We start from the raw sequence: 13,047 nt of genomic DNA on the forward strand, positions 1-13,047 counted from the left end.
AAACTCATCCTTTTTTATGGCTGCATAGTATTCCATGGTGTATATGTGCCACATTTTCTTAATCCAGTCTGTCACTGATGGACATTTGGGTTGATTCCAGGTCTTTGCTATTGTGAATAGTGAGGCAGGATCTTTCTACGTTGCTCAGGCTGGACCCAAAGCAACATGCCAGGATTATAGGTGTGAGGCACCATGCCCCACCCAAGTTACCATTTAAAGTGTAATCCTAGGTGTCTTATAAATATGGAAGTTAATGACTGCTATAATAACACAAAAACTCTTTTAACTGCTGAAATTTAACTACTTTTTGAACATATTATTAGGCATGTAAAATTGTCTAGCTGGAATCCTGGGTTCTTCAGAGTCAAGCCATCCTTTACAATTGTGATATAGACTCAGATAATTTGTGTTAGAGGAAATGTGATCCCCTGAATTTAAGTAGAAAGGCATAAGATGACATCTCATCCTGTCTCATGACATGTGCAGTGTATTCTAAAGTGGGCCCTTACATATCTCATACAAAGAATACAATTTATGTATTTATTGTTAATGTTTAAAAGTTTGGCACCAAGAATGCCATTCTTGTCAATGAATTATTGTAGCTTGCTGACTGTATCTATTCTTTTACATTTTTAACAAATATTGAGAGCAACAAAGAGACTCTATAAATTCTTCTCTACATATAATATCTTGGGTAACTGAAATAAAAAGTAATTTCTTGAGAGATACACATTCATAATATTTAATGTGGGAAATGAGAAGGAAGTGGGGAGAGGCAGAAAAAAAGCATGTGCAACATCCTAAGTTACCCACTGAATGTGTTGGTAAATGGTAATACAATGAGAACACAGAAATAAGAATCATACTGTTAAAATCATTAGATATTTTATTCAGGGAAGAACTGACATTTTGAAAGGCCAGTAAATTCTCTTTTTATTCTCAAAAACTGTGGTTATTGGGGTGTCCTGGGAATTTACAATCCAGCCACAGTGAAAGGACAACTCATGTCATCATCGGGAGAATATATCTTTACTTGACAAGAGCTGGCAATTTAATCTGACAAGATTCTTGCCAATGAGGACAGCTTTAGGAGTTCAACTGCTGTGGTAAAGATTTGACATGTCATTGAGGGATGTTGTGCAGAAGCCTGACAATAAACTGGGACTTGCTAATGCAGTTTAGGATTGCTGTAAAAATTTATTAGAAACCAGAGACTGTAAAATTACTATACTCCTTTAGAACTGTTTTTCTTTCCCTTGCTGAATATTTATGTGATGTTTAATGCACAGCACATGTTTTAAAACTTGTTTCCTGATGGTGTAAAAGAAGTCTATTATAATGCACATGAAATTGCACGGAATTCAATTAAATGCATGAGAGAGTAAGTAGAATGTCCACCTGTAAGCCCATTTTGACAAGATTTTTTTTTTTCATTGATGGTTTTGGTGTCTGTAAATTTAAGGAGTTTCAATAATGGCTCTTATGTGGTAAGAAACAAAAGATATTTACATTCAATTGGGGACTAATTTAACAAGAACTTAAAAAGCATATATGACTTGGAGTAGAAGTATTTTATGTGTTTTATTCAGAAGGGAAGAAGAGAGAGTCTAAATCTAAAGCAATTATTAATTGGCAATGCTATTGCAGCTGCTGGTGATTCTGTATAATCCATACTACGTCCCTAAAGGGAAACAAAAAGAGATAAGGTAGACCCATTATGATTCTGTATCTGTCTTTGTAGTATACCAGCTTTTTTAAAGGTATTTCCATATAATAATATGGGTCAACTAATTCCTAGATGTAAATCAGAAGATATTGTACTTTTTCACAACTCCAAATGTGTTTGGCCCACAATTTAAGTGGAAATGCTAATAATCTATCAGCAAATAATACTAAACATGCCCACCCAACCTTCACTTGCACATCTGTTATATTCAAGGCAATATGCTAACTGTGTTGGGATGGAACTTTAAGGGACACAATCAAAAATATGCAGTGTAACAAACAAGTACTTAGGAACTGAGAGTGATTCATCATGAGAGATAGAAATTCAAGGTGACTGGCCAGCATAGACAACATAATTAAAGGAAGAGATATATTGATTTGAAATTTTTCCAACCTACCTTCCAACTGTACTTTAGGATCTTAAAGGTATCTCTCAGCTGATAAATCCATCGTATGAATTTACTCAAGCAGCTCTAACCATTTTATTCTCTGCTCTCTATTTATTCAATCTTTTCCTGTCCTCTTCAGTAAAGGATGAGCTCCATTCTAGGTGTCCTCAACAGGAGTCCTTAACTCTGCATCACTCCTCTCTGCCACAGGTACCTAGGGAAGGGCGCATGACACTATCTGGGAGGAAAGAGTCACACTGGGAAGACTCTGAAATGTTCAAAAGAATGACAGGACAATCAGGCATACCTACACAGAAAATACAGTTTGGCAGTCAATCTATCGTTGCTTTATTCCTTTTTAAGAATGGAGCCTTTTTGGCCTTGAGTTTTGTGCCTGCGCACTGTGTTGCATTTCAGACTCTGCTGCATTTCCTCTGCTTTCTTTTTCTTTTTCTTTCTTTTTTTTTTTTTTTTGCAGACTTGGCACTCTTATTCCACTTCACACTAATTGTGATTACTGACTTGTGCCTGGATGGGAGGCTGCCAAAAGGGCAGGTATCCCAGAGAGACATCATTACCCAGGTTGGCAAATACCTGAGAGCCCGATTTAATGATACAATCTTATTTTTATAGCATGGGGCAGGCTTCCAGTCTCACAGCATCGGTTCCTGGCTGTAATATTGTTTGGCAAAAGCCTTTCATATTCTTTTGCAGAATAAAAGGAAATAAACCATGGGGATATAGATCAATGGTAGATGATCGGATACCTGGGCAGAGTTGAGAAGATGTGACTAGCTCTAGGGTAAACATATTTATCTAATTGCTGAAAAATAAAAGTTGATGACTTGCCTAGAATAACTGGAAAATTATCTACATAAAAAATAGCTTTCTGCAGAGAACTAGTACTTTTTTTTTCTTTCTTTCTTTCTTTTTTTTTTTTTTTTTTTAACCAGAGGTTGCTCTGATACTCATTCAGGAATTGAGGTCAGTGCTAAGTCACTGAAAACTGGATGGAGCTGGTATGACAGGGGCCAGAGAGTCTTTGCAGCACCCAGCAGGATATGTAGGGCCGTCTTCATAGTCATTGTTATATTTTCGTGCTGCACACTCAAAAAAATTAAATGTGCTCTCCCTTTCTTTGCATAAGGATTTTTAAAAGAAAAAGTAATAGATATTAATATTATATATTTCATTTAAAAAATTATAACCATAAGTTCTCCTCCCCTGTATTTTGAATCGCTATTGCCAATAGCAACCATTATTACAAATTATTATTGTGTAATTCAAAAGCTTTCTAAATATGCAAACACACTTAAATATGTGGGTGTTCTACACATACACAGGCACTCCATTAAAATGCATAGATTAAAGCAGAGTGTAAACACTGTTATTTTAATTTCCTTTTGTGGAGATTGTATATTTCAATGCATACAGAAGTCTAGCTTTCTTTTCAATGACTGAAGAGTAAATTAATACCACATTGCATGAATTTCCTGAATTTCACAATACCTTTAAGGACATTTATCATTCACATTGCCAGAAATGAATCATTTCGTATATACCTCTGAACACTTAAAGGAGAAAATCTTTTGGATTCATTCCTGAAAATGAAACTACTGGTCAATGATTTGATGATTTACATTGTAAAAATATTTTATTAAATCACTCTTTAAAAAAATTGCCGCAGTTAACATTTGCCACAATACCATAGGAAAGTGCCTGTTTTCCACACCTTTGCTGATACTGTGTATTCTCAAACCTTTTAAACTTTATCTTTTTCAGTCTGATAGGTTAAAAGTAGAATCTCATTTACATTTTTTAAACTACCAGTCTAATGAGTGAATAGAACTTTAGTAACATTTTAATGTGGGTGACTCAGTCCCATCTTGCAGCTGTAAAAGTTAAGAGACCCCATTTCAAATTCACAGAATTGCTCTGTGTTAGTGATTCTCTTCTAATCAGAGTAAATTAACCAGCACATAGATCTTATTTTAAAAGACACTAATTCAAGACCACCAACTAAACATATTGTGGATAATTATGGTTTTGAAAATTAATGGTTAAAGAAGGGGAAAATTTTTTAAAAGATTGTAGGCATATAATTACACTCAATTTAAATCAATCTTTATCGTGATAACTTAAGTATCTAGCTGCAGGCAAGTATTATGGCAATAGAATTTTTACAGTACAAATCCTGAAGTGCAGAAAAGTTTCAACTCAGAGAAAACAGATGAAAACAAAACAAAAAGAGGTTTCTTTATTATTAAATTAGAGTAGTATTTTCACAAAAGTATACTTTCTCAATAATAACAGCATCATAGTTATTTATAAGTCTATAAGTATTCAATCTAAAAAACCAGAACACATGGTAAATACCTATATTGTACCAATGCAGTTGCTAAGATATCCATTTAAACTATGTCAATCCTGTGAATTTTTTTTTAATTCCATGAGACAGCTCAAACTTTGACTCTGTTGCTGTGCTCTTTCCAGGCCTTTGGATCACAAGATACAACTTTCATTTTCCTAGTTAAATCTCATCCATAGGCCGGGCATGGTGGCTCATGCCTGTAATCTTGGCACTTTAGGAGGCTGAGGTGAGTGGTTCACTTGAGGCCGGAAGTTTGAGACCAGCCTGGCCAACATGGTGAAACCCCATCTCTACTAAAATTACACAAAATTACCCCGGCGTGGTGGCAGTCACCTGTAATCCCAGCCACTGGGGAGGCTGAGGCAGGAGATTCGCTTGAGCCTGGGAGGTGGAGGTTGCACCTGTGATATTGGAGGTGAGCCAATATCACACCACTGCATTACAGCCTGGGTGACAGAGTGAGACTAAATCTCAAAAACAAACAAACAAACAAAAAAATTCCTTCATAGTTTTTACAAATGGTTTAGTAGAGAGAAAGAAAAAGAAGCATCTTAACCTCTATGTAGGGCAAAACCTTACATGATACTATGCTATAGTGTTTTCTTGTGACCCATTTAAAACTTCCACTAATGAAAATAGTCTTCTTTCTCAGAACATTCAACTTCATACTTTCAAAAGGTAAATCTCTTTCCAAGTAAGAGACTTACTGACAATTTGTGTGGAATGAATCAGATTTTCAATTTCCCCATCTGCTCTCTCATGCTCTCCTACAACCCTATTTCTCAAAACCAAATTCTCTCAATTTAAAGCTGCTAGGTACAGAGAATATCTTAAGTCTCCAATATACTTTAACTAAAGAACACAGAAAGAAACCTTGTATAGTAACTCATATATTAGCACCAGTATGTAGGGATACTTAACAGTAAAAAGAAAAAGTTGTTTTTTAGTACATAGTTAAATGCCTATCTAAGGATTTGAATTTATAATATAAATACATTACAAAATGCAGTACCAGCAACTCTAAAACATAAATATCTTGTTTATGCAAAATGTATTTTTAATTCACCTTATATGTCCCATAGGAAGATATGAACCATACAATTATTCACAGAGCCAGGTTGTCCAGGCCTCCACCATATTTTCTATTTGAAACACAGAGTTAATTGGACATCATGAAAGGGAAATGAGAAATGAGAGAATGGGTATTTTGTTGCCTCTGTCTGTAAGTGACACATAGGACTTCCAATAAAATTTGATTTGCTAGAATTTATCACATGCTTCTGCCCAAATAATAGAGGGCAATGGAGTCAAATATTCTGTCTATACAAAAGGAGGAGAAAAGAGGATATTAGTGAAGACCAGTAATTTCTACAAAATGAAATTTCCCTAAATTATATGACTTATTATGAAACTATAGTAATTAAGAGAATATTTTACTGACAGAGTTTAGCCAATAAACCAGTGAAATATAATAAAGAGCCAAAAAGAAATCCCTCCAAAATTGGAACTTTGATCTCCCACAAAGGTGAATCTCACATCAGGGCAAAAAGGAACGATCATTCAACAGAGGTGGAAAAATGGTTAGATACATGTAAAAAAAAAAAAAAAAAAAAAAAAAATCTCATATAACAACAATTATCTCACTATTTTTCAAGGGTGTTCAATTTAAGGAAAAAAATACTCACAGTTAAAAATAGAGATAATATCATTTAGAGCTTGAGTAGGGAGAAAGTTCTTAAACAAAAGGAAAAAATATAACTACCTGTATATTATAATCAAGAGCCTTTTTACCTCAGGCACCCTAAAAAAGTTTTTTTAAAATGATAACACCAAAAACATACAAAAAAATGAACACATTTTCAATGCACACAACTGCCAATGTGTAGATGAATATACTGTAACATTTACACAATGGATTATTTCCACCAGACAAATTAAATAAGCCATAATGTAATGCAGCAAGAAGTGAACCTTTACAATATTATATTAAGTATAAAAGTCCCAAACAACTAGATATTGCTTGATGCCCTTTACACAAGGCAGGAAAAAAAACCCTGAAATATAATTCAAACAAGAAGACTTAAGGAATACATATAAATGCAATAAAACTATATTAAAAGGGAGGCAAAGAAATGGCAGACACCTTATTTTGTGCTATAGAGTGTCTTCCCAGTATTACATTATTAACAGTAGCTAACAAACTAACTAATAATGAGAAGATGCTTTGAACCAAAGATTATGGTTAATCCAATCTGTGAACCAGGCACTTAAAAATTTAATAGAACACAGAGTTTTATTATACATTGTTTTAGGAAGGCATTTTCACAAACACAATATAGTGACCCTGATTTAGCAAGTATTTCTGTAAAAAAGAAAAAGAAAAATGACATTTTTAGTTGGACATCAGCTCCACATAAGCCAGCCATATATCATAGCTGTGTAAAAGGTTGCAGTTAAACCTGTGAAATGAAGATTTGTGGTACTGGCTGGGCGTGGTGGCTCAGGTCTGTAATCCCTGTTGTCCCAGCACTTTGAGAGGCCAAAGCAGGCAGATCACCTGAGGTCAGGAGTTCAAGACCAGCCTGGCCAACATGGCAAAACCCCATCTCTACTTAAAAAAATACAAAAATTAGCTGGGCGTGGTGGCACATGCCTGTAATCCTAGTTATTCAGGAGGTTGAGCCATGAGAATTGCTTGAACCAGGGAGGCATAGGTTGCAGTGAGCTGAGATGGCACCACTGTACTCCAGCCTGGGCAACAGAGTGAGACTCTGTCACAACAAGAAAAGAAAAGAAAAGTAGTATTCCTCTGAGCTAAAATTCTTCTTCCACTCACATTATTCTAATGTCATCTTAGTTAAATATTTAACTGTTTCAATGTTTGAATTGAACATTTACTAAATATTTTAGAAGAATTTTCTTAAATTCAATTTTCTCCTTTACAAAATGAGGATCACAACACTAGGGATATCTTCATTGGTCAATGCCTAGCATAGGGCAAGCCCACAAGTAATAAACTGTTATCATCAATTTCATAGTTTTCTCCCTTTTTTCTGGATTTCAGAGAATGAGGTTTACAGAAATCAAAGTTATATCAAAGATAATAATAGGAACTAGATACATTTTGCTTAGAGAAGATTTTTAGACTAGGCTAAAGTACTCTGGAGGAGCCTGGAGAGGAACATAGATTTTTTTTCAAATATGTTTAAAAATTGTGATGTTAAATTAAGGTTAGATCCATTCAGGTTTCAAAATATTCTAACATAATAGAAAGGCTAGAGCCATTTGGTTGCTTGAGAGACCAGAACTAGAACTAGTTGGTGGTGATTACATGAAAGCAAAATTAAGATCTGAATTTAAAGAAACTTTCTAATTAAGGAGTGGTCTAAATTTACAATGAATCACCCTATAAAATATATCTTACAGCTGAAAATGTTACAAGTGGAATAACGTACATATGGATCCTAACCCTGGATAATGTCATTGAAAATCCCTTTTCTTCTTTCATGTGTAATGATAGAAAACAAAGTAAAAATGTAAAAATTAACAGAATACAATTTCTTCAAGTAAAACTGTGAATTCTTAGTGCTTGGGCACTATGTTTCTTATGGCTTACGTAACACAAAACCACAAACTTGGTGGCTTAGAACAACAAATATTTATTCTCTCAAAATTCTAGATGCCAGCTATCAAAAATCAGTTTTAGTGAGCTGAAATCAAGGGGTTGCTAGGGCTGTCTCCAGAACATCTAGAGAATAATTTCTTCCTTTTCTCCTCTGGCTTCTGGCGATTGCCAACATTCCTTGGCTGGTGGCTGCATCACTCCAGTCTCTGCCTTTTTGGTCAGATTGCCTGCTCCTTTACTGTTGTCAAATTTCCCTCTGCCTCTCTCATGCGAAGACACTTAATGATCGCATATTAGGGCCCAGCTGGATAATTTGGAATAATCTTACGCTATCTCAAAATCTTTAGTGAGTCTCATCTGCGAAGTCCTTTGTTGCCACATGAAGTAGCATTCACAAATTCCATGCGTTAGTGTAGTGTGGGGAGGTGGGGGCCGGGGGGGGAATCCAGCCTAACACAGGTGCCTTCCATTTGAAACAGTTGATTTGATCATATCTGTTTTTCCTGATCAAGCCAACACTTTCAGAGAACAAATCTATTTTTAGATTTGTTCACATGTCATTATCGTTTTGGCATATTCCTCAGGAAAGTTTTATGAGAAGTTAATGCTTCACATTTAAGTCAATGCACATGGTGATTAGCATAATCAAGATTATCCATATTTGACATTAAATATTATAGTGTGTTTCTTTACTTAACATAAGCTTAAACGTTTTTAATTTTTCCTCCTGTAGGCCTCAGGCTCAGCCGTGTAAGGAGAAAACTTTATTCATTTTCTTATAACTATAGTCATGCCTCGGAAGTCCACATTTTAACTTATGATAGGTAACTTTGTCCATCTTAGGTAACTGATGACTTATAGTTCATAAGTTAGTCTTTTCAGAATTCTCTATGGTCCCTTCTAAATATGGGCACTGTCATTCTCACATGAAGCTGAAGACGGAGTAGGTTAACTTGGGAATCTTTTGCTCTGCTTCTACAGCCGCAGAGAAGATGCGTCCCCACCATTACAACCTGGCATGCCCTGATGAAGTCCAGCCCTGGGGCCTGTGCACTCTGTGTATCTTGTCCTTGCTTTAGCTTTCCTTTGAGTCTGTCACCTTGCTTTCAACCACTTCTGTGCACTTTTTGTGATGGTAAAAGTTGTTCTTCCCATAGTTAAGACTTTTCTCTGAGGATTGGGGTTTTTCAGTCTGAATGCTGAGATGCCTAAAATAGAATCCCTTCTACTTTGGCAGTCTACTCAAAATTTTTGGAGGTTTCTATCATAACTTTATCACTGAAGTCAACCCCCTTATGCCTTGAAATTTTCCTAAAGAAATAGCATGTGGACTACCTAGAAGTCAGAATGTTTACTTAGTTTGGAGGGAATACTGGTATTTACATCATCCTCTCTTCTTCATGATTTACAATAAAAATCGAAGGTCAGAAAACTATGGTCCTTGGGCCAAATTCAGCTAACTGCATGTTTTCATACAGTCTTGAAGAATGGTTCTGCTTTTACACTGTTGGTGTGAACGTACATTAGTTCAACTATTGTGGAAGACAGTGTGGTGATTCCTCAAGGATCTAGAACCAGAACTAGAAATACCATGTGACCCAGCAATCCCATTACTGGGTATATACCCAGAGGAATATAAATCATTCTATTATAAAGATACATGCAAATGTATGTTTATCAAAGCACTATTCACAATAGCAAAGACATGGAATCAACCCAAATGCCCATCAATGAAAGAATCGATAAAGAAATTATAGTACATACACACCATGGAATACTATGCAGCCATAAAAAGGAATGAGATCATGTCCTTTGCAGGGACATGAATGAAGCTGGAAGCCATCACCCTCAGCAAACCAACAGAGGAACAGAAAACCAAACACTTCATGTTATCGTTCATAAGTGGGAGGTGAACAGCAAGAACACATGGACACAGGGAGGGGAACAACTCACACTGGCGCCTGTTGGGGGAGGGCAGGGGGAGGCAGAGCTTCAGGATAAACAGCTAATGCATGTGGGGCTTAATAGCTAGGTGATGGGTTGATAGGTGAAGCAAACCACGATGGCACATGTTTACCTGTGTAACAAACCTGCATGTCCTGCACATGTATCCTGGAACTTAAATTAAACATATAAAAAGAATGGTTCTTACATTTTTAATGATCAGAAAAATAAAATAAAAATAAAATATTTCATGGCATGAAACAAATACATAAATTTCAAAATTTAGTATCCATAATTCAACTTTTATTGGAACACAGCCACACTAATTCATTTACATATGGTCTATAGTTGTTTTCAACTACAATGAGAGTTGAGAAGTTGCAACAAAGTATAGCCTGCAAACCCCAAAATATTTAATATGTGTTCTTTTACTAAAAAAGTTTGCTGAGCCCTGGTAGAAATCGTTTACTTTTACTTCTCAAAACTTTTGCTGTTACTTTTTTTTGTTTTTGTTTCTTTCTTTTTTTTTTTCTTTTTGAGACGGAGTCTCACTCTGTCGCCCGGGCTGGAGTGCAGCGGCGCCATCTCCGCTCACTGCAAGCTCCGCCTCCCAGGTTCACGCCAGTCTCCTGCCTCAGCCTCCCGAATAGCAGGGACTACAAGAACCCATCACCACGCCGGGCTAATTTTTTGTATTTTTGGTAGAGACGGGGTTTCACCGTGTTAGCCAGGATGATCTCGGCCTCTTGACCTCGTGATCGGCCCACCTTGGCCTCCGAAAGTGCTGGGATTACAGGCGTGAGCCACCGCGCCCGGCCAACTTTTGCTCTCTATGTAAAGATACATTTTTGGAATGAATAAAACAAAACAAAACTTCTCTCTCTCTTAAGTGACTGACTCATACAACTGAAAACCTTGGCTTTAAGAATATTACGTTTGTAATACATTAACAAAAATCTACTTAATGGCTAAAAAAAAAAAAAAAAAAAAAACAACGCCAAAATTTGGCCTCATTCCTCTTATTATTCATATCCCGAGGGCAGGGAATGAAGAAAAATCTTGTATCTTGAATGGTCTAGGAAGGTTAGGGATTAAAAAATTGAGGAGTCACAGGTTAATACAGAAAATTACTTCTGCTGTACGTCAGAATCAGAACTTGGATAGCATTTAAAATAAATTAATAAATTAAAAGTGAGAATTTTTTATTGGTATATTATCACCATTTACTTTGTTTTCACACATGTTGGGGAAAATTCAATCTGCATGTGATCATATTGAAATGACAAATTAATAAACAAGATACAATATTACATTGCTTTCAAAATGAGGATGAGTAGGCATTTCTCATTAAAACAATTTATTTGAAGGTTGCTCAAAAAAATTAAGCTTTATAAATACATTTGACAGGAATCCAGTTTGAGCTTTGCAGACTCATACCTATGTAAAATGATTTTAAAAATTATGTTTAGGTTGGAACTAACATAATAAAATTATTGTTCATTCTTCAATGAATTGGCAGACTTTCCATTAACAATTATAAAGTTCTTGCCAAGCTAAAACCATCATCAAATTAAATCCTCAAGCCAAGAACTAAAAAGTGCACAATACTTTTAGTTTCTTTTTCAAGACTTCTATTACATCTCAAATTGGCTGTCCAATTATACATATATCTGTGTATATACACACAGGCACATCCATATATACATACGTAAGTACACACCATATGTACATGCATGCACACATGAACATACAAAGATAATGTACATAGTGTATATATGTGTGTGCATGTGTGTAGGTATACCTTATATTAATATGTACATTTATATTAGTATGTACACCTTATATCTCTGTAGATAGTTAGATATCTTATTTACATATCACAGTGAATAAAGACAAATCCAACATGTAGGCCACAATTGACTAAAATTATTATTTGAGTTTCTAAATTCTTAATTACCAAGTCTTCAAAGGCAATGTCATTTGGGTTTTCTGGGACACATTAGTTTGTAAATATGGAAATGGCTTTAGTCTTTTCATACTTTGCATCTAAATCTCATTCATCATCTAGAATTAGATAACTGTAGAAATACTAAATGTATGTTTTATATGTGTATCCTGTTTTAATATGTTTTAGGAAATAGATTTTCAAGGATGAATTAGCTACTATTGTTTCAGCTCCTAGTTGACAATAAAATATTATATATAAGTTGTTATCCTAACCTTAGCTGTCAATTACAACCTATTTTAATAGATTTCTTTATGAAATCTGTATCTCAAGTTTTTTTTCTCATTCTGCAAATCCATTTGAGTTTTTAAAAACTATTTGTTTTGACAGAGAGTAAAAGAGGTGATAGAAAATAAAATTGAATTTACATATTTATGTATATTCTTCATGTGAAAAGTATCAATATGGTTAAAGAAAATTGTTTTATTTTGAAAATATTTCTTTCAATCTCCTTTCCAATATGTGAATATATTCAGTTACAGTTTCCCAATAAATTGGATGCAGTTATCAATATTTCCACTATTCATAGAGATGAAAGAAAGACAAACTTTTTTCTTAAAAAATTAAGTAATTCCTTGAAAGATCAGCAAAAATAAAAGAATTCTATGCCATTTAGAAAGTCAGTACTTACAGAGTTCTATAACATGGTAGTTTTCTTTTTTATAAACTCTTACCATAGTTTATCATGCTAACCTTTAACAGGAGGGTACTTTAAAAGGCTGAGTAGATTCTATTTCATGTTTCATTTCTATGTACATATATTATAAATGATACGCTATTAATATATGCAAAGATAATGTATGCAGTCTTTGGAAACTACTGTTGCATTATTTTATATATATATAAACAAATGATGTTTGTGTGTTCATGCACGAGTGTGCAATCCTAGTAAAAAGAATACATTTTGGCATAGATCTGGGTATTCTTCTGAGACTCAATTTTAACATTTAAAATATCAATAATGTAATTTTTTTTTTTTTTTTTTTTT

The sequence above is a fragment of the Mandrillus leucophaeus genome, unplaced genomic scaffold (assembly GCF_000951045.1).
Source record: "Mandrillus leucophaeus isolate KB7577 unplaced genomic scaffold, Mleu.le_1.0 Scaffold115, whole genome shotgun sequence".
Taxonomy (NCBI): domain Eukaryota; kingdom Metazoa; phylum Chordata; class Mammalia; order Primates; family Cercopithecidae; genus Mandrillus; species Mandrillus leucophaeus.